Source organism: Pseudophryne corroboree, chromosome 5, assembly GCF_028390025.1.
Source record: "Pseudophryne corroboree isolate aPseCor3 chromosome 5, aPseCor3.hap2, whole genome shotgun sequence".
Classification (NCBI taxonomy): Eukaryota; Metazoa; Chordata; class Amphibia; order Anura; family Myobatrachidae; genus Pseudophryne; species Pseudophryne corroboree.
In genome coordinates this window covers 110,097,249-110,118,816 of record NC_086448.1, presented here as the reverse complement: position 1 = coordinate 110,118,816, position 21,568 = coordinate 110,097,249, and positions in this window count along the sequence as shown.

Here is a 21,568-nt window from a genome sequence, read left to right as displayed (position 1 = left end):
AAAGGTCAAAAGCAAATAGCGTGTAGCCCCTGAGGTACTCTTCGCGGTCAATCAGTATACCATTGTCAGATTTCTGCTTATTTGTGATCTGTATGAGTGACATATACTCTCTTACAGCATTACCGCTTTCAAAGTCGGGTTGAAATGGCTTGGCGGGGTGCGGCGTTCCATCCAGATAAAGGGACGCAAAACTTACATTTTTATGTTCAAAGCACAGGGGGTTCCGGTTATGGATTCCTGAAAATGATTCGTTATCCACGAAACCGGCTATAACTGTTTTCGGCACTTGTCCTAAAAATAAATTTTCTAGATTAAATACTCTACTGCCTGTTGGTACGCTGTAGATTTTCATCCCAACGCGGTCAATCGCGTATTTCGCGTTACCGTTTAACAGAGCCTGTGCGTGCCCAATCCGCACGGCCGGTGAGACCTGAACTCTTTTCACGAACAGGGATGCAGCTGTGATCTGTATTTTAAAGGCATCCGCCTCAGACGACATTAAGCAGAATGCGTCTTTGTTTCTGGTTAGTTTAATCTTCAGATCAACGGCGTTTAAAATTAGTTTATGTTGATGGAAAAGGTCGCAGTGAAGCGGGCCTAGCAGTTCAACAGTGCGACTCTGCGCTGTTGCGCCTGCTCGTTTTTTGAATCCCGTATTCGGGCCGTCCAGCGCCGTGTTGTTAAATTCACCATCCACATCTTTGTAAAATAGTCCTGTTGTGTGTTTTGTTGACAATGCGTCCGAGCTGTAATTTAATATAGTCTCAATGTACGCGCGGTATGCGTAAAGATTGTTGGATTGTGATATGAGCCTGTCGCCCAAAGTTACATCCACTTGGTTGAATAAAGTCGCTATTGGGTAATTAATAAGCGCGACCCGCGCACCTTGCGGTATCGGCGTGTTATCGGTTAGTACGATCTTACATGTCACGTACAACAGCGTATTGTTCAGATCGTAGTAGTGTTCACCGCTGGCTGCTATATAAAATTCAAGCGGAGCTGTGTCGGATAACGCCGCTAAAGGTTGAACTTCGACGTATAGACTTTTCTCTATGCTAGTTTGTGTCGGGGGCACGTCAAAAAGATCCAGCTCTGTTTTTGCACATTCAACGGATTCGTGGTGTATGAAAGACATGTTTAAAAAATATCACCAACGGCACTCTTCGGCTTTCTCTTCTTCTTTGAGTTGCGTCGTCTCTGTTTTTTATTTAAAAAGGGTATGTCCCAAGGCGGAAGCGTTATCATACGCTTCCGTTTTCTTTTAGACACGCCTTTTCTTGTATATATTAGTCCTGAACCGTCTTGCTTTGCTTGGTTCGCCTCGTGTATCTTATTCACAACGGCCGTTGTGGCTTGCCCGATAACATCTTTCGCTATATTACGAACCGCTGTCTTCATATGCGGTTTAGCCAGCTCTAAACCTCTCCGGAAAAGAGGAACAGCTTTTCTGAAAAGACTTCGAAAAATACCGCCTAAACCGCAGCCGTACATGTATGCGCTGCCGTGAAAACCTGGTAATCCATTACCGGCTTGAGATTTATAATATTGCGCATAGAGTCCCGGATCGCCATAATTTTTAACAGCGACCATTCTGCTTAGTTAATAAAATTCAGTTTTGCGGCGTCTGAAGCGTAGCTTCACGATCGCTTTCCCAAACTTAAATGCCATGTTCTCGTTTTGGTCGTTCTTTATCTCTATGGCTATCGTGTCAAAATGTGTTTTGCACAATGGTACGTAATCGGGTTTCTCGTATCGTATTGTGACAACCTCATTGTTATAACCCTTCATTTCAACAGTGCGAAGTAGCGGTACATAACTATCCCCGACCCGTTGGTGTTCGATAATGTCTGTGTACACGTACATCGTATATTGGCCGCCTTTGATGTCGGCGCATGGTTTAGAAATATTAGTTTTAGGTTGTAAACCCAGTATCCATGTCAGCTTAGAACCGGCGTGGATTTGATACAACAGTTTACTGTCACATGTTACAACGCGCGCAAATGGATCATACGTTAGTCTTAATCCAACGTCCAGTTTCAGTTGTACAATTTCAGCGTTGATTACGTTCAGTAACGCTTCGATTGTTTCATAAAAACCGGGTTTAATGCACAAACTCGCGACTCTCGCCACCGGCTGTTCCGCCGTTCCATCCCATGATAATTGCAGTCTACAATCTTGTAAATCCAATGTATTCCACGTATGCGGGTATTGTATCTCAGTAAGTGCCACTTCCCATTCGCCATTTAAGTCTATCGGTTTAGCCAACTTTGTCGTATAGTTAGAAATCTTATTTTGCGGGAAGGTAACAGCCGATGCGTTGCTGGGTAAGGTTATGTAGAATGACTTGTCATCCATCGCTCGTCTTGTTAGATACTGATGATCTTTATATGTCTTTTATCACCGATGCTGCGACCCAACTGTTAAATTTTGCGGGGTACCCGCGCCACTTGACTAACACGTATTTACGGCCTCTGACCGTCTTATTTTTTAAAATCTTTTCCACTTTGTAAACTCTGTTATAGTTTTTTGGTATGCTTTGAAGCTCTTCGGGGTAAAAACTACCTGTTATAACTTCACCATACAGATCTGCCAACTTATAAAGCGGTTTAAACCCTTTAGTGTTCACACTATGTACAACAAAAATCTCCTCAGAAAAGCTCTGTTCGTAACCTTTCTGAAATATGTCCTTATATTTAGAAATACGGACGTGGTCACCGATTCCTAAACAAACTGGGGCTTTCTTACTTCTAAAGTAATCACCGTAGGTCGTTTTGAAGACACTCAATGCGTTAGAGTCATTCACATCGTTTGGAGCGCACTTAATCGTTCTATGGTATGTGTTATTATAGCTGCGTATGAAGTCTTGTAAAACGTCTATATATCTGTAGGTATTCTTTGCCGTGAAATAGCGCCACATGCGTGTTTTTAAAGTATTATTGAAGCGCTCTATAACAGCCGCTTTCACATCGTTATTGGTCGTGAAATGATTTATACCGTATTTTTCTAACACCTTTTTTAGGTTTCTGTTTAGAAACTCTTTACCATTATCGGTTTGTAGCTTCATCGGCACATCGCCGCGCTGGAATATTTTTTCAAAAGCATTAGCGACCGTTGCTGCATTCTTAGCGGTCAGACTTTCACCCCACACCCTCTTACTGAATATATCGATGATTGTTAATATGTATTTAACGCCATCGTTGTATTTTGACAAATCTATCAGCGAGACCAAATCGCATTGCCACTGTTGGTTTATACCCGATACACAAATCATGTTCCTTTTATAGTTTTTTCTTGCTGGCTTGTGCAGCGTGTATGCGTCTTGTTCTTGTAACCACTTTCTTACGTCGGATCTTTTAAATTTATTTTTAACCGACCCATAATATTTATCAATGCCGCTAAAACTACCTGGTTTTAACACTGTGTAATATGCATCTTTCATCCGCCTGATTTGACGCGCTGCGTTGCGTGACATTCTGCGACTGGTGTTACGTGACACTCTGCGACTGGTGTTACGCGAAAATTTTTAATACGGTTTAATATCGAACACTATAAATTTATATAAAATTTAATATTAAGCGATATAAAACACTATCATTTAATATTAAAAGGGGGTGGAGCCTAGGAGAAAGGGGGTGTGGTACCTGTCAAGTTTGACAGAAAGGTTGTCTTTATCTACTTACATACTACTATAGTATAGTAGCTTACTGTAGCAGTCTGCAGTGCTGCTGAGCTGACAGTGTCCAGCAGGTCCGTCATCAGTCATCATTACCTAATAAATATATTATCTACCTGTCCGGCTGCAGTACTAGTGATATTATATATACATACATATATATATATTGATTTCATCTCATTATCAATCATCCAGTCTATATTAGCAGCAGACACAGTACGGTAGTCCACGGCTGTAGCTACCTCTGTGTCGGCACTCGGCAGTCCATCCATAAGTATACTAGTATCCATCCATCTCCATTGTTTACCTGAGGTGCCTTTTAGTTGTGCCTATTAAAATATGGAGAACAAAAATGTTGAGGTTCCAAAATTAGGGAAAGATCAAGATCCACTTCCACCTCGTGCTGAAGCTGCTGCCACTAGTCATGGCCGAGACGATGAAATGCCAGCAACGTCGTCTGCCAAGGCCGATGCCCAATGTCATAGTACAGAGCATGTCAAATCCAAAACACCAAATATCAGTAAAAAAAGGACTCCAAAACCTAAAATAAAATTGTCGGAGGAGAAGCGTAAACTTGCCAATATGCCATTTACCACACGGAGTGGCAAGGAACGGCTGAGGCCCTGGCCTATGTTCATGGCTAGTGGTTCAGCTTCACATGAGGATGGAAGAACTCAGCCTCTCGCTAGAAAACTGAAGAGACTCAAGCTGGCAAAAGCACCGCAAAGAACTGTGCGTTCTTCGAAATCCCAAATCCACAAGGAGAGTCCAATTGTGTCGGTTGCGATGCCTGACCTTCCCAACACTGGACGTGAAGAGCATGCGCCTTCCACCATTTGCACGCCCCCTGCAAGTGCTGGAAGGAGCACCCGCAGTCCAGTTCCTGATAGTCAGATTGAAGATGTCAGTGTTGAAGTACACCAGGATGAGGAGGATATGGGTGTTGCTGGCGCTGGGGAGGAAATTGACAAGGAGGATTCTGATGGTGAGGTGGTTTGTTTAAGTCGGGCACCCGGGGAGACACCTGTTGTCCGTGGGAGGAATAGGGCCGTTGACATGCCTGGTGAAAATACCAAAAAAATCAGCTCTTCGGTGTGGAAGTATTTCAACAGAAATGCGGACAACATTTGTCAAGCCGTGTGTTGCCTTTGTCAAGCTGTAATAAGTAGGGGTAAGGACGTTAACCACCTCGGAACATCCTCCCTTATACGTCACCTGCAGCGCATTCATAAAAAGTCAGTGACAAGTTCAAAAACTTTTGGCGACAGCGGAAGCAGTCCACTGACCAGTAAATCCCTTCCTCTTGTAACCAAGCTCACGCAAACCACCCCACCAACTCCCTCAGTGTCAATTTCCTCCTTCCCCAGGAATGCCAATAGTCCTGCAGGCCATGTCACTGGCAATTCTGACGAGTCCTCTCCTGCCTGGGATTCCTCCGATGCATCCTTGCGTGTAACGCCTACTGCTGCTGGCGCTGCTGTTGTTGCTGCTGGGAGTCGAAGGTCATCCCAGAGGGGAAATCGTAAAACCACTTTTACTACTTCCACCAAGCAATTGACTGTCCAACAGTCCTTTGCGAGGAAGATGAAATATCACAGCAGTCATCCTGCTGCAAAGCGGATAACTGAGGCCTTGGCATCCTGGGTGGTGAGAAACGTGGTTCCGGTATCCATCATTACTGCAGAGCCAACTAGAGACTTGTTGGAGGTACTGTGTCCCCGGTACCAAATACCATCTAGGTTCCATTTCTCTAGGCAGGCGATACCGAAAATGTACACAGACCTCAGAAAAAGAGTCACCAGTGTCCTAAAAAATGCAGCTGTACCCAATGTCCACTTAACCACGGACATGTGGACAAGTGGAGCAGGGCAGGGTCAGGACTATATGACTGTGACAGCCCACTGGGTAGATGTATGGACTCCCGCCGCAAGAACAGCAGCGGCGGCACCAGTAGCAGCATCTCGCAAACGCCAACTCTTTCCTAGGCAGGCTACGCTTTGTATCACCGCTTTCCAGAATACGCACACAGCTGAAAACCTCTTACGGCAACTGAGGAAGATCATCGCGGAATGGCTTACCCCAATTGGACTCTCCTGTGGATTTGTGGCATCGGACAACGCCAGCAATATTGTGTGTGCATTAAATATGGGCAAATTCCAGCACGTCCCATGTTTTGCACATACCTTGAATTTGGTGGTGCAGAATTTTTTAAAAAACGACAGGGGCGTGCAAGAGATGCTGTCGGTGGCCAGAAGAATTGCGGGACACTTTCGGCGTACAGGCACCACGTACAGAAGACTGGAGCACCACCAAAAACTACTGAACCTGCCCTGCCATCATCTGAAGCAAGAAGTGGTAACGAGGTGGAATTCAACCCTCTATATGCTTCAGAGGTTGGAGGAGCAGCAAAAGGCCATTCAAGCCTATACAATTGAGCACGATATAGGAGGTGGAATGCACCTGTATCAAGCACAGTGGAGAATGATTTCAACGTTGTGCAAGGTTCTGATGCCCTTTGAACTTGCCACACGTGAAGTCATTTCAGACACTGCCAGCCTGAGTCAGGTCATTCCCCTCATCAGGCTTTTGCAGAAGAAGCTGGAGACATTGAAGGAGGAGCTAACACGGAGCGATTCCGCTAGGCATGTGGGACTTGTGGATGGAGCCCTTAATTCGCTTAACAAGGATTCACGGGTGGTCAATCTGTTGAAATCAGAGCACTACATTTTGGCCACCGTGCTCGATCCTAGATTTAAAGCCTACCTTGGATCTCTCTTTCCGGCAGACACAAGTCTGCTGGGGTTGAAAGACCTGCTGGTGAGAAAATTGTCAAGTCAAGCGGAACGCGACCTGTCAACATCTCCTCCTTCACATTCTCCCGCAACTGGGGGTGCGAGGAAAAGGCTCAGAATTCCGAGCCCACCCGCTGGCGGTGATGCAGGGCAGTCTGGAGCGACTGCTGATGCTGACATCTGGTCCGGACTGAAGGACCTGACAACGATTACGGACATGTCGTCTACTGTCACTGCATATGATTCTCTCACCATTGAAAGAATGGTGGAGGATTATATGAGTGACCGCATCCAAGTAGGCACGTCACACAGTCCGTACTTATACTGGCAGGAAAAAGAGGCAATTTGGAGGCCCTTGCACAAACTGGCTTTATTCTACCTAAGTTGCCCTCCCACAAGTGTGTACTCCGAAAGAGTGTTTAGTGCCGCCGCTCACCTTGTCAGCAATCGGCGTACGAGGTTACATCCAGAAAATGTGGAGAAGATGATGTTCATTAAAATTAATTATAATCAATTCCTCCGTGGAGACATTGACTAGCAGCAATTGCCTCCACAAAGTACACAGGGAGCTGAGATGGTGGATTCCAGTGGGGACGAATTGATAATCTGTGAGGAGGGGGATGTACACGGTGATATATCGGAGGATGATGATGAGGTGGACATCTTGCCTCTGTAGAGCCAGTTTGTGCAAGGAGAGATTAATTGCTTCTTTTTTGGTGGGGGTCCAAACCAACCCGTCATTTCAGTCACAGTCGTGTGGCAGACACTGTCACTGAAATGATGGGTTGGTTAAAGTGTGCATGTCCTGTTTATACAACATAAGGGTGGGTGGGAGGGCCCAAGGACAATTCCATCTTGCACCTCTTTTTTCTTTAATTTTTCTTTGCGTCATGTGCTGTTTGTGGAATGTTTTTTGAAGGGCCATCCTGCGTGACACTGCAGTGCCACTCCTAGATGGGCCCGGTGTTTGTGTCGGCCACTAGGGTCGCTTATCTTACTCACACAGCTACCTCATTGCACCTCTTTTTTTCTTTGCGTCATGTGCTGTTTGGGGAGGGTTTTTTGGAAGGGCCATCCTGCGTGACACTGCAGTGCCACTCCTAGATGGGCACGGTGTTTGTGTCGGCCACTAGGGTCGCTTATCTTACTCACACAGCTACCTCATTGCGCCTCTTTTTTTCTTTGCGTCATGTGCTGTTTGGGGAGGGTTTTTTGGAAGGGCCATCCTGCGTGACACTGCAGTGCCACTCCTAGATGGGCACGGTGTTTGTGTCGGCCACTAGGGTCGCTTATCTTACTCACACAGCTACCTCATTGCGCCTCTTTTTTTCTTTGCGTCATGTGCTGTTTGGGGAGGGTTTTTTGGAAGGGCCATCCTGCGTGACACTGCAGTGCCACTCCTAGATGGGCACGGTGTTTGTGTCGGCCACTAGGGTCGCTTATCTTACTCACACAGCTACCTCATTGCGCCTCTTTTTTTCTTTGCGTCATGTGCTGTTTGGGGAGGGTTTTTTGGAAGGGCCATCCTGCGTGACACTGCAGTGCCACTCCTAGATGGGCACGGTGTTTGTGTCGGCCACTAGGGTCGCTTATCTTACTCACACAGCTACCTCATTGCGCCTCTTTTTTTCTTTGCGTCATGTGCTGTTTGGGGAGGGTTTTTTGGAAGGGCCATCCTGCGTGACACTGCAGTGCCACTCCTAGATGGGCACGGTGTTTGTGTCGGCCACTAGGGTCGCTTATCTTACTCACACAGCTACCTCATTGCGCCTCTTTTTTTCTTTGCGTCATGTGCTGTTTGGGGAGGGTTTTTTGGAAGGGCCATCCTGCGTGACACTGCAGTGCCACTCCTAGATGGGCACGGTGTTTGTGTCGGCCACTAGGGTCGCTTATCTTACTCACACAGCTACCTCATTGCGCCTCTTTTTTTCTTTGCGTCATGTGCTGTTTGGGGAGGGTTTTTTGGAAGGGCCATCCTGCGTGACACTGCAGTGCCACTCCTAGATGGGCCCGGTGTTTGTGTCGGCCACTAGGGTCGCTTATCTTACTCACACAGCTACCTCATTGCGCCTCTTTTTTTCTTTGCGTCATGTGCTGTTTGGGGAGGGTTTTTTGGAAGGGCCATCCTGCGTGACACTGCAGTGCCACTCCTAGATGGGCACGGTGTTTGTGTCGGCCACTAGGGTCGCTTATCTTACTCACACAGCTACCTCATTGCGCCTCTTTTTTTCTTTGCGTCATGTGCTGTTTGGGGAGGGTTTTTTGGAAGGGCCATCCTGCGTGACACTGCAGTGCCACTCCTAGATGGGCACGGTGTTTGTGTCGGCCACTAGGGTCGCTTATCTTACTCACACAGCTACCTCATTGCGCCTCTTTTTTTCTTTGCGTCATGTGCTGTTTGGGGAGGGTTTTTTGGAAGGGCCATCCTGCGTGACACTGCAGTGCCACTCCTAGATGGGCACGGTGTTTGTGTCGGCCACTAGGGTCGCTTAGCTTAGTCATCCAGCGACCTAGGTGCAAATTTTAGGACTAAAAATAATATTTTGAGGTGTGAGGTATTCAGAATAGACTGAAAATGAGTGGAAATTATGGTTTTTGAGGTTAATAATACTTTGGGATCAAAATGACCCCCAAATTCTATGATTTAAGCTGTTTTTTAGTGTTTTAAAAAAAAAACACCCGAATCCAAAACACATCCGAATCCGACAAAAAAAATTCGGTGAGGTTTTGCCAAAACGCGGTCGAACCCAAAACACGGCCGCGGAACCGAACCCAAAACCAAAACACAAAACCTGAAAAATTTCCGGTGCTCATCTCTACTTTCTACTCCCTGGCAACTGCAATTTCTCTGAATAACAATCCATACTGAATTAGGCCCAACCTATTCAGATTGGATCGCAGTAATATAAAAATCGCAATCAAGCTAGCTTTGTACTACTGCGTAAGCGCTGCGTTCACACAGCGCATGCGTGACTAGCAAAGTGCTACTGCATTCCAGAGGGCTGCGATCACACATTGGGTGGAATTCAAATGTTTGAAAAGTAGTTTGGGTGTCTGTTTTTTCCTGTCTATTAGATAGGAAAAAACAGACTCCCAACTGACTTTTCAAACATTTGAATCTCCCCCTTTGACTGACAGCTGGCGACTTATCGTTGTGGTGGAGTGGCCAGGCCACTGCAGGCTGTTTTCTGCTGTAATGTGTAAAAAGGGGATGCTGTCTGCCGTAATGTGTAAAAAGGAGACTCTGCCTGTCATACTGTGTAAAAAGGGGACACTGTCTGCCGTAATGTGTAAAAAGGGGGACTGGCTGCCATAATGTGTAAAAAGAGGGACTGACTGCCCTAATGTGTAAAAAGGGGACGCTGTCTGCCATAATGTGTAAAAGGTGGACCGTGCCATAATGTGTAAAAAGGGGGACGCTGTCTGCCGTAATGTGTAAAAAGAAGACGCTGTCTGCTGTACTGTGTAAAAAGGGGACGCTGTCTGCCGTAATGTCTAAAAAGGGGATGCTGTCTGCCGTAATGTGTAAAAAGGGGACTCAGTCTGCTGTAATGTGTAAAAAGGGGACTCAGTCTGCTGTAATGTGTAAAAAGGGGACTCAGTCTGCCGTAATGTGTAAAATTGGGAACTGGCTGCAGTAATGTGTAAAAAGGGGACGCTGTATGCCGTAATTTGTAAAAAGGGGACGCTGTCTGCTGTAATGTGTAAAAAGGGGGACTGTCTGCCATAATGTGTAAAAAGGGGGACTGTCTGCCGTAATGTGTAAAAAGGGGACGCTGTCTGCCTTAATGTGTAAAAAGGGCAATCTGTCTGCCGTAATGTGTTAAAGGGGCTCTACCTGGTGTAGTGGCGCTACTGTGCTGCGTAATTTGAATAATGGAGACTACTGTGCACCGTAATATGAATTGGTATTATTTTGTGGCCACACTCTTTCCCCATGAAGCCACGCCCCTATATATTTTGTCCGCGCCTACACCGCGCACTGCCCCTATTTTACATAAGGGGGGGCGCCAATGCCATTTCTTGCACACAGCGCTAAAATGTCTAGTTAAGGCACTGACGCATACACACATTGCAGCGTCAGTCTCCTGAACGCGGGATCCCGGCAGCTGAAATTGTGACTGCATTCCACATGATCATGCATGAAAAATAACCCAACTACTGAGATGTACACATACTGAGCTGTTCAATGTTAATTCATTATTGGGCATTTATAAAATGTACACAAATCTCTCCATCTTGTGCACAGAAAAACAAATGTTTCTAAAAATACACACACACACACACATACACACACATACGTACACATATACATACACACACACATACACACACACATGGATACACCCACACACACACACATACATAAACAAGCGCAAAAGCTTAGTATATGCCTGAGCAACAGAGCAACCGCCTATAAACATCAGCGGAGCAATCAGCCAATCACAAGTTGTCGGTTAGTGCTGGTGTATATTACACACTGTCAGACTTAGGTACTCTGATATATCTGTATACAGTAGCGGATCTTGCCACGGGCAAGCAGGACTTTTGCCTGCGGCGCCACCTTCCGGAGGGCGCCGCACCAGGGCAAGATCCGCTGCTGCTGTGCCCCCCGCTGCCCGCTGCCCCTGGCCGCTGTGAAGGGAAACTAGAGTTTCCCTTCGTGGAGAGGTCCTTTACTGTGCGGTGCACGATGACGTCATCGCGCACCGCACAGTAAAGGACCTCTCCACGAAGGGCTTCACAGCGGCCAGCGGCAGCGGGGGGCACATTTCCGAGCGCTACAGTAGTCTGTACAGGGGGCGTAAATGACCACGCCCCCTGTATGAAGCCACGCCCCCCATTCCCGCCCGGGGCACACAAAGCCCCAGAACCGGCCCTGCCTGTATATTAGCAGTGCCACAATTAATAGCAGCCTATTTCTTTCTATTCATTTGTTTTATATTATTTTGCACCTTTTATTTCCCAATGCACACAGTAAAGCATTGCTATCAGTGTAGCCACCAGGTATTTAATCATTTATGTGATCATTTTATCTACCTGGCAAAAGATAAGAGTACCACTGTGGATAAGTGAATCCCTCTCTTGGAACTTACCGAATATCGTAGTTGTTTTTGAAAACTTAGATTTTTGTGGTGTTTTGGGGTTTGGCATCTCTCGCCAACTCAGTAGCATTCCCTTGATAATGCAGGGAGACTCTACTCTGTGCTAGTGCTTCTTGTCTGTTTCAAATGGCGCCTAATTGAAGATAGACACTCGCACCGCCGCCGGAGACTGAGGGGCAGGAGCGGCGCATGCTGCGCTATCCTCCCCTCACAGCAGCAGCGCGGTGAGCAGCACACTTGCACTGTGGGGACATGTGTATCTGGCACTAGGGGCATATCTGTATCTGGCACTGGGGGCATATATGTATCTGGCACTGGGGGCATATCTGGCAATGTGGGGGCATGTGTATCTGGCACTGTGGGGGCGTGTGTATCTGGCATTGGGGGCATATATGTATCTGGCACTGTGGGGCATATATGTACCTGGCACTGTGGGGCATATATGTATCGGGCACTGTAGGGCATATATGTATCTGACACTGTAAGGCATATATGTATTTGGCACTGTGGGGACATGTGTATCTGGCACTGGGGCATGTGTGTATCTGGCACTGTGGGGGCATATGTGTATCTGGCACTGCGGGGGGCATTTATGTATCTGGCACTGGGGGCATATATGTGTCTGGCACTGTGGGGACATATGTGTATCTGGCACTGTGGGGGCATATATGTATCTGTCACTGTGGAGGCACCCTTTTTTGGCATTTTTATATGTATGTGGCACTGTACTGGGGCATTATATGTATGTGGCACTGTAGAACATGACTAAAAATGGAGTTATGACACAAGGTCATACTCCTACAAACGTCATACCGAAAGGTGTGCGCACAAAAATGGGGTGTGGCTTTGTGACAAGTAGGCCACGCCCCCATTTTTGCATGTGCACCTTAGGCGTGTGCATGATAGTATCTCTTGCCCTTGGCTACAGATCTTTTCTGGCTCTTTGCCTCTAAATAGTTGGCCACACATGCATTAGGATAATCTATTTTAGACTCAAGAATTATTTTTCTTTGCGACAACACAGGACGACGGGTCCTCCTTTCATACCCCCTTATTTATGCGCACATTTCTTATTTATTTTTCATCCCATAGATAAATACCCCATACCGCCCTTATGTATCTAGATGATGCCTTCAATCATAATATGGATTAGACGTATAAAGGACTTTACCATAGTGATGAGAGACAACAATAAATGTCATTCTCCAACCAAATGTGAGATCACTTTATTTAATGGCAGTAACACGTTTTTGGATGTGCTCGTTAGGAAAATGATTATTTACTGATTAATACATTAAAGGATTGAAGTACCAGCAGTTTTTTTTCCACACACAAATAAAACATTTGCCCGCATTTTGATTAAAATATTTGAGTACCCCTATTTTGTTTATTTTATTTTAGGCTATTTTATGTCCATCACCTTTCCCCTCTTACTTTATGCCCATCAACACCCTTTTTCACCCCTCATATATATTTCATGTTCATCACACCCCACCACTTATATGCTTTAAGTGCATTACTCCCACCTCTTATATCATTTATGCCCAACCCACACCCCCTTATATATTTTATACTGCCATACACTATTTTAATTTTCTGTTACTAGCTGGCTGTAGTTGGGGGGGGTTCCTCCAGAATATCAGGTTTCTTATTTAGATTGCGCTCTATGCGCGCCAGGAACAGGAAGATGAAGGGAGAAGCCGGGACGTGTGTACCGCTAGTTTCTTCATATATCACATGGGGCGCCTGTGTCAATTCAGCTTGTGGTGGCCGGAAGCAGCTGCATTGTGTGGTGGGTGGACTGTAGCTCCGGATGCACCACACTCATTGCAGCCCTCCCCTTTTTCAATACAGCCAGCACGGCCATTGTTAGACACTGAGCCTGCACTGGCTTCCGTGCACTGGACACAGCAGCCTGACCCCGGGACACAATATTAGAGGGCGGCAGCGGCTCTGGGAACCCCCCATGCCCTGAGAATAGCTGGGGGAGATATCTGAGCTTGCCTAGCAGAATCTTTACAAATGTCCTGGTGGCCTAATCTGTCACTGGCAGACACAAAAACACTGACTTACAGAACAAGACAATGAGTACAATACATAGAGAGCACTTCCCACTTTCAGTGCTACTGGGCAGGGTATGTGGCTGGAGCAGAACAGACCCTCTCTTTAAAAGCAATAGCAAGGGCCTTACTAGTTGTACATGCCAGGATACATATAATAGTGATTGCAGTCAGATGCAGGATCATCATGTGAGGTTACAGAAGATGTCTGTCTGACAGCAGTTTTAGACAGCTATGCTCAACTCGGAATGACCCCCCCCCCCCCATGTCTTTAATAGGCATATCCTATAGCTGCCTATTTATCCCCCGCGCTTCCAGCGGGGTATGAGAAGGAGGGTGTTATTACTAATATTTAATGGATGGTTTCTATGAGTTGTTTATGACCCTCCTTCATGCGAATGGAAAGTTTATGTGGAGAAGGGAATTGACAACACTACTTGATAAAGGTGGTCTATAAACTTTGCAGTTCTGATTGGTGGAAATGTACAGATCATAATATTCAGTGCTGGAAAAAGAAACTAAATCTGGCCTATGAAAGTGGTGTGGCATATGAAAAGGGGGCGTGGCTTCGCGAGAGGACCTGCGATCGCGAGCCATGCCCCCGTTTTCGTCAGTGACGGGGCATGCCCAGCGCTCCGTGAGCTGCTGGTATGGCTCCTCTCCTCCTGTCTCCACAGCGTCTATTCACCGCTGCTCTGCTAAGCAGAGTAGCGAGTGCAGGAGCCTCCCAACTGCCCCACCCACCCACCGCGGGATACTGCGGCCCACGGGTGGGACAGCGGGACAGTCACAAAAAAATGGGACAGTTGGGATGTATGGTAACCACAATAAGGCTTTCTCACATAGGGTAGGTTCAGTGAACATGTACATGTGCCCTCTACAGACGTGGATGTACCGGGCTAGTGCCAGAGCCTACTGTATTACTGTGCTACTGGGGCATACTGTTACTGGGGCATGCTGCAATACTGTGCTGTTGGAGCATACTGTAACACTGTGCTACCGGGACATACTGTACTACTGTGCTATACTGTTACTGGGACATACTGTACTACTGTGCAACTGGGACATACTGATTTTATTAAAATCATACATGTATTGTGACACTGTAGGTCAGAGCTGGCCAAACCAGTCCTCGAGATCTACCAACAGTTCATGTTTTCCAGGCCTCCTGGAGATCTGTAGAATTGTCAGTTAGGAATGAATGCAGCACATCTTAATTAGTAATGACTACACCTGTGCACCAGCTAGGTGGTCTGGAAAATGTGAACTGTTGGTAGATCTCGAGGACTGGTTTGGCCAGCTCTGCTGTAGGTAGTCTGTGCTTTGTTGTACATAAAGGGGTCCCCTGCCAATCTAAGGGTGCTCTTAAAACTTCCACTTCTAAAAGCTAAATATATAATAAATAAATAAATTATTGCTAAACCCCAATGTACTATACTATTATTTTTCTGTGACACTGCCGGCCAGACTGCAGTGTACAATCATACATGTATTGTGACACTATATGGGGGTAATTCCAAGTTGATCGCAGCAGGAAATTTTTTAGCAATTGGGCAAAACCATGTGCACTGCAGGGGGGGAGGCAGATATAACATTTGCAGAGAGAGTTAGATTTGGGTGGGTTATTTTGTTTCTGTGCAGGATAAATACTGGCTGGTTTATTTTTACACTGCAATTTAGATTGCAGATTGAACACACCACACCCAAATCTAACTCTCTCTGCACATGTTAAATTTGCCCCCCCTGCACTGCACATGGTTTTGCCCAACTGCTAAAAAATTTCCTGCTGCGATCAACTTGGAATTACCCCCTATAGGTGGTCCATGCTTTGTCAATCTAGGGGTGCATTACACCAGTTATAGCTAAATATATTATTTGAAAAATATATATTTTTTTTATTATTGCTAAATCCCAGTGTACTATACTATTTTATTTTTCAGTGACACTGCCGGTCAGACAGCAGTGTAGTCAATCATACACGTATTGTGCAACACTGTTGGTGAAATTAAACCACAGTGTTCGACTACTATTTCTTAATCATACCCGTATTGTGTGAAGGTGATACCACAGTAATATATTTTATTTCCTACTCATACATGTATTGTGGGGTGGTCTTCTGTTTGCCGGCGGTCGGGCTCCCGGCGCTCAGTATACCGGCGCCGGGAGCCCGACAGCCGGAATACCGACAATTATTTTCCCTCGTGGGGGTCCACGACCCCCATAGAGGGAGAATAAAATAGTGTGGCGCGCGTAGCGCGCCACCGTGCCCGTAGCGTGGCGAGCGCAGCGAGCCCGCAAGGGGCTCATTTGCGCTCGCCAAGCTGTCGGTAAGCCGGAGGTCGGGCTCCCGGCGCCGGGATGCTGGTCGCCGGGAGCCCGACCGCCGGCCAGCCGTAGTGAACCCGTATTGTGCGACACTGTTGGTGAAATTAAACCGCAGTGTTTAATTACTATTAGTTACTATTCCTAGTGGGTGGGAGGGCCCAAGGACAATTCCATCTTGCACTTCTTTTATTTGCATTATGCACTTTTTGGGGCATTGCTGGCTGTTTTATTTTTAATAGTTTATTAAACTGCCAACCTATCTGCCACTGCAGTGCCACTCCTAGATGTGTCATGTTGGAAGTTTAAGCGCCACGTTTGTGCCGCCCAATGCTGTCGCTTAGCTTAGTCATCCAGCTACCTCACTGCAACCTTTAGGCCTAAAGTGTCTGAAAACAATATTGTGAACTGTGAGGTGGTCAAAATTGACTGGAAATGAGTGGACGTGTTTTTAAGGTTAATGATACTGTAGGAACAAAAACAGGCCAAAATTCTGTGATTTTAGCTGTTTTTATGATTTAAAAAAAAAATACAGATCCAAAATACAAAAGAGATACATATCCAAAACCAAAACACAAACCCAGAGAAAGGGGCATACTTGCGAAGTAAACCTGGTTAACAAGTGACTGATGAACCTTTTGTGCAGGTAAGGACACCCCACCACCTCACGTGTTTTACCTGAATACTGAATGGTCAGATCCGGCCAGTTTTACAGAAGTGCTACTTATCCGTGTTTTCAGCAATGTGTTTTTCCCAGATGGGATTGCAGCATACAATGAGCACAGCTAAGAGGATAAGTGATGCCTTAGAAGAAATTGTTGGTTAGTGCACACACAAAGGCTTTCACAGAGATGCAGAACTGTAGTACAGCACTTTATGCAATTATAAAGTGCTATAATGTACCCAATTTAATTGTAGGTGAATGCAGCTTTTAAAGGAATAGTGTATAGCGCTTTTGTACAGCTGAACACTGTGATCATAATGTTAAAAAATTGGTGGTTTCTACATTTACACAAACTTTAGCCGACCTGTTGGTGATGTCTAAAGGTGTGTACACGGGATCCGGTCTGCAGATCGACGGTGTCTAGGTCGACAATGTTTAGGTCGACCACTATAGGTCGACAGGGTCAGAAGGACGACATGTTCTGGGTCGACAGGTCAAAAGGTCGACATGAGTGGGTTTTTTTAATTCTTTTTTTTTTACTATTTCATGCTTAACGATCCACGTGGACGATTGGAACGGTAATCTGTGCCGAGTGAAGCGGTAGCGGAGCGAGGCACCTTGCCCGAAGCATGGCGAGCGAAGCGAGCCATGTGAGGGGATACTAATTGGGGTCACACTACGAAGAAAACAACACAAATAAACCCCCTCATTTCGACCTTTTGACCTGTCGACCTAGAACATGTCGACCTTCTGACCCTGTCGACCTTCTGACCCTGTCGACCTAGTGACTGTTGACCTATAGTGGTCGACCTAAACATTGTCGACCTAGACACTGTCGATCTAATGATCCACACCCATGTACACTAGTGATGAACGGGTTCGGTTCCTCGGAATCCGAACCCCCCCGAACTTCACCCATTTTACACGGTTCCGAGGCAGATTCGGAACTTCCCGCCTTGCTCGGTTAACCAGAGCGCGCCCGAACGTCATCATCCCGCTGTCGGATTCTCGCGAGATTCGTATTATATATAAGGAGCCGCGCGTTGCCGCCATTTCACTCGTGCATTGGAGATGATAGGGAGAGGACGTGGCTGCGTTCTCTCAGTTTCTGTGTTCAGTGTGCTGCAAATACCTGTACTCAGTGTGCTGCAAATATCTGTGCTCAGTGTGCTGCAAATATCTGTGCTCAGTATGCTTGCAAATATCTGTGCTCAGTGTGCTGAAAATATATACGTTCTCTGCCTGAAAAACGCTCCATATCTGTGCTGCATTGTAGTATATAGTAGGACAGTGCAGAATTTTGCTAACCAGTGACCACCAGTATTATATAGCAGTACGGCACAGTAGTCCACTGCTCTACCTACCTCTGTGTCGTCAAGTATACTATCCATCCATACCTGTGGTACATTTTAGTTGTGCGCAGTATATATAGTAGGAGGACAGTGCAGAATTTTGCTGACCACCAGTATATAATATATAGCAGTACGGTACAGTAGGCCACTGCTCTACCTACCTCTGTGTCATCAAGTATACTATCCATCCATACCTGTGGTGCATTTTAGTTGTGCGCAGTATATATAGTAGGGGGACAGTACAGAATTTTGCTGACCACCAAGATATAATATATAGCAGTACGGCACAGTAGGCCACTGCTCTACCTACCTCTGTGTCGTCAAGTATACTATCCATCCATACCTGTGGTGCATTTTAGTTGTGCGCAGTATATATAGTAGGAGGACAGTGCAGAATTTTGCTGACCACCAGTATATATATATAGCAGTACAGTACAGTAGTCCATTGCTCTACCTCTGTGTCGTCAAGTATACTACAAAAGTTCAGTAAAATGACCCAAAAATCAAAATTAAAAGCATCTGATGAGATGCGTAAACTTGCCAATATGCCATTTATGACACGGAGTGGCAAGGAATGGCTGAGGCCCTGGCCTATGTTCATGGCTAGTGGTTCAGATTCACATGAGGATGGAAGCACTCATCCTCTCGCTAGAAAACTGCAGTGCCACTCCTAGGTGGGCAAGGTGTTTGTGTCGGCCACTTGGGTCGCTTAGCTTAGTCACACAGCTACCTCATTGCACCTCTTTTTTTCTTTGCATCATGTACTGTTTGGGGACTATTTTTTAAATCTGCCATCCTGTCTGACACTGCAGTGCCACTCCTAAATGGACCAGGTGTTTGTGTCGGCCACTTGGGTCGCTTAGCTTAGCCACACAGCTACCTCATTGCACCTCTTTTTTTCTTTGCATCATGTGCTGTTTGGGGACTGTTTTTTAAATCTGCCATCCTGTCTGACACTGCAGTGCCAATCCTAGGTGGGCCAGGTGTTTGTGTCGGCCACTTGGGTCGCTTAGCTTAGTCACACAGCTACCTCATTGCACCTCTTTTTTTCTTTGCATCATGTGCTGTTTGGGGACTATTTTTTAAATCTGCCATCCTGTCTGACACTGCAGTGCCACTCCTAGATGGGCCAGGTGTTTGTGTCGGCCACTTGGGTCGCTTAGCTTAGTCACACAGCTACCTCATTGCACCTCTTTTTTTCTTTGCATCATGTGCTGTTTGGGGACTATTTTTTAAATCGACCATCCTGTCTGACACTGCAGTGCCACTCCTAGATGGGCCAGGTGTTTGTGTCAGCCACTTGGGTCGCTTAGCTTAGCCATCCAGCGACCTCGGTGCAAATTTTAGGACTAAAAATAATATTGTGAGGTGTTCAGAATAGACTGGAAATGAGTGGAACTTATGGTTATTGAGGTTAATAATACTATGGGATCAAAATGACCCCCAAATTGTATGATTTAAGCTGTTTTTGAGGGGTTTTTGTAAAAAAACACCCGAATCCAAAACACACCCGAATCCGACAAAAAAATTTCAGGGAGGTTTTGCCAAAACACGGCCGTGGAACCGAATCTAAAACCAAACCACAAAACCCGAAAAATTTCCGGTGCACATCACTAGTGTACACATGGTGAAATTCGGGCTAAACCCCGATTCTCACTATGCGATAGGGGCTAGGTCGGTATCGCAAGCATAGATGACTGTGTTCGCGATACTGACTATGTGCGATTTTGGCTAAGTGTCAATTTTTACTATCTTTTCTACGAGATAGTTAAAATTGACTTGCCTGCACAGTCTATCTAGGCATGCGATACCGCATCAGGATCGCATGGTGACTTTCACCTTGCGATCAGCACTAACTTTCCTTATGATTTTGACTATATAGTCAAAATCGTAAGAAAAATCTCACTGTGTGTACACACCTTAACAGATATAAAGAAGGGGTTACCATACTGAATGCTGAACCCACAAGTAGAACAAAGCATACATTCAGAGTAGGGACCACTGCACTGACCTTGGTAGTCTCATACACGTCATTATGTAGGACTATCATGAGGGGTTCACATAGGTGATAGGAGAGGTCATGGGCTGCAAGCTAAATAATACATGTTAGCTGTGAAAGATTGCAGCTGTTCTCTATATGTATCACACACTTGCACATGGAGGCTTTCTTATCTATAAGTAATCAGCTTTAACCAGCTTTTTGAGCTGGCCAAGGACTGAATGTATATACAGTAGGACTGAGTTTTCTTTTGTCCTGTTGAAATTCATCTAAGACGTAAAGCTGGTCAGGCCTGACTATCAAATTCTGAAGGGTATATTTACTAAGGTCTGGGTTTTTAAAAGTGGAGATGTTGCCCATACCAACCAATCAAATTTTACTCATCATTTATGTAGCACCAAAACACAAAATATCACCAGGTTCTCTTCAGGCGCTTGATTAAAGTCTCTGAGGATATTTCTGAGTATTCTTTATTCAACACCAGTTCTTGCCCTCAGAAAGAAATAAAGTGCACAATAGTGTAGTACTGTCAACTTTTAAACCAAAATGATCTATAAATGAGGTATAATCCGTACCAGATGGTAGTGTCTAAATAATAGACAATATGCGTAATATGAGAGAGAGGATATGGGTTATCCTTGAGTAGTCCTCAGTAATTCATCCGTCCATCACTCCATATGAAGGATTCTCATAAAAAAGGGGATAAGGGCAGATATAGTGTAATACTGCTTTCACGGATATATAAAACCAAATGGAATAATTGGACTCTCACCATAATATAGGTATCACAAGGCAATGTACGTGGTACAAGAGGGAGGATATGGATTTTCCTCAAATGGTCCCCAATATTTCATCCACACATCACTCCATAGACAAGATTCTCATAAAAACAGAATAGGAACAAATATAGTGTAATACTGCTTTAATAAATATAAAAAAAGCCAGATGGGATGGCTGGACTCTCACCATAAGATAGAAATCACAAGGCAGATAGAAAAATAAACCAGGCGTCCCCGGCCCCTCGCAAGTCCTCCTATGGGTCCTATCCAGACTCCCACTTGGTCACCAGCCAACGCGTTTCAATACTTTGAAGTATCTTTTTCAAGGCATGTGTTGTTCCTATTCCAGAGGATATCCTATTTATACCCCCATACTGATGACATCATCTCCCATGAGCAAATACCTATTTCCAGACATGGATTCACCTATCCTCTAAGCATCCTATACTTAACACTATTAAACATCCCATCCCCTTATCCTTTCCAGACATTAGTGTTTCCCTCCTTGGCGGCAAATGTTCTGGTCTCACAAGATCTGTTTTTCAAGTTCCCGGTTTTTTGAGTGACGTTACATCCGCCGGGTGACCCGCATATGCATCCTACTGCTCTTTCTGGTAGTGACGTACTTCCGTTTCCGTCACTTCCGGTCACGGCAGATTCTGCGTCTACGTCACTTCCGGTCCCGGCGGATTTTGCGTTCCACCATTAGTTCCGGGATTTTCTTTGCATTCAGCCGCTCACCGCATAATAAAACGTCCTTTGTTGTTAGGGTAATTATTTGAAAAGGCAATAGTCATTTATGTAAATAAAATCTGCCGTGAC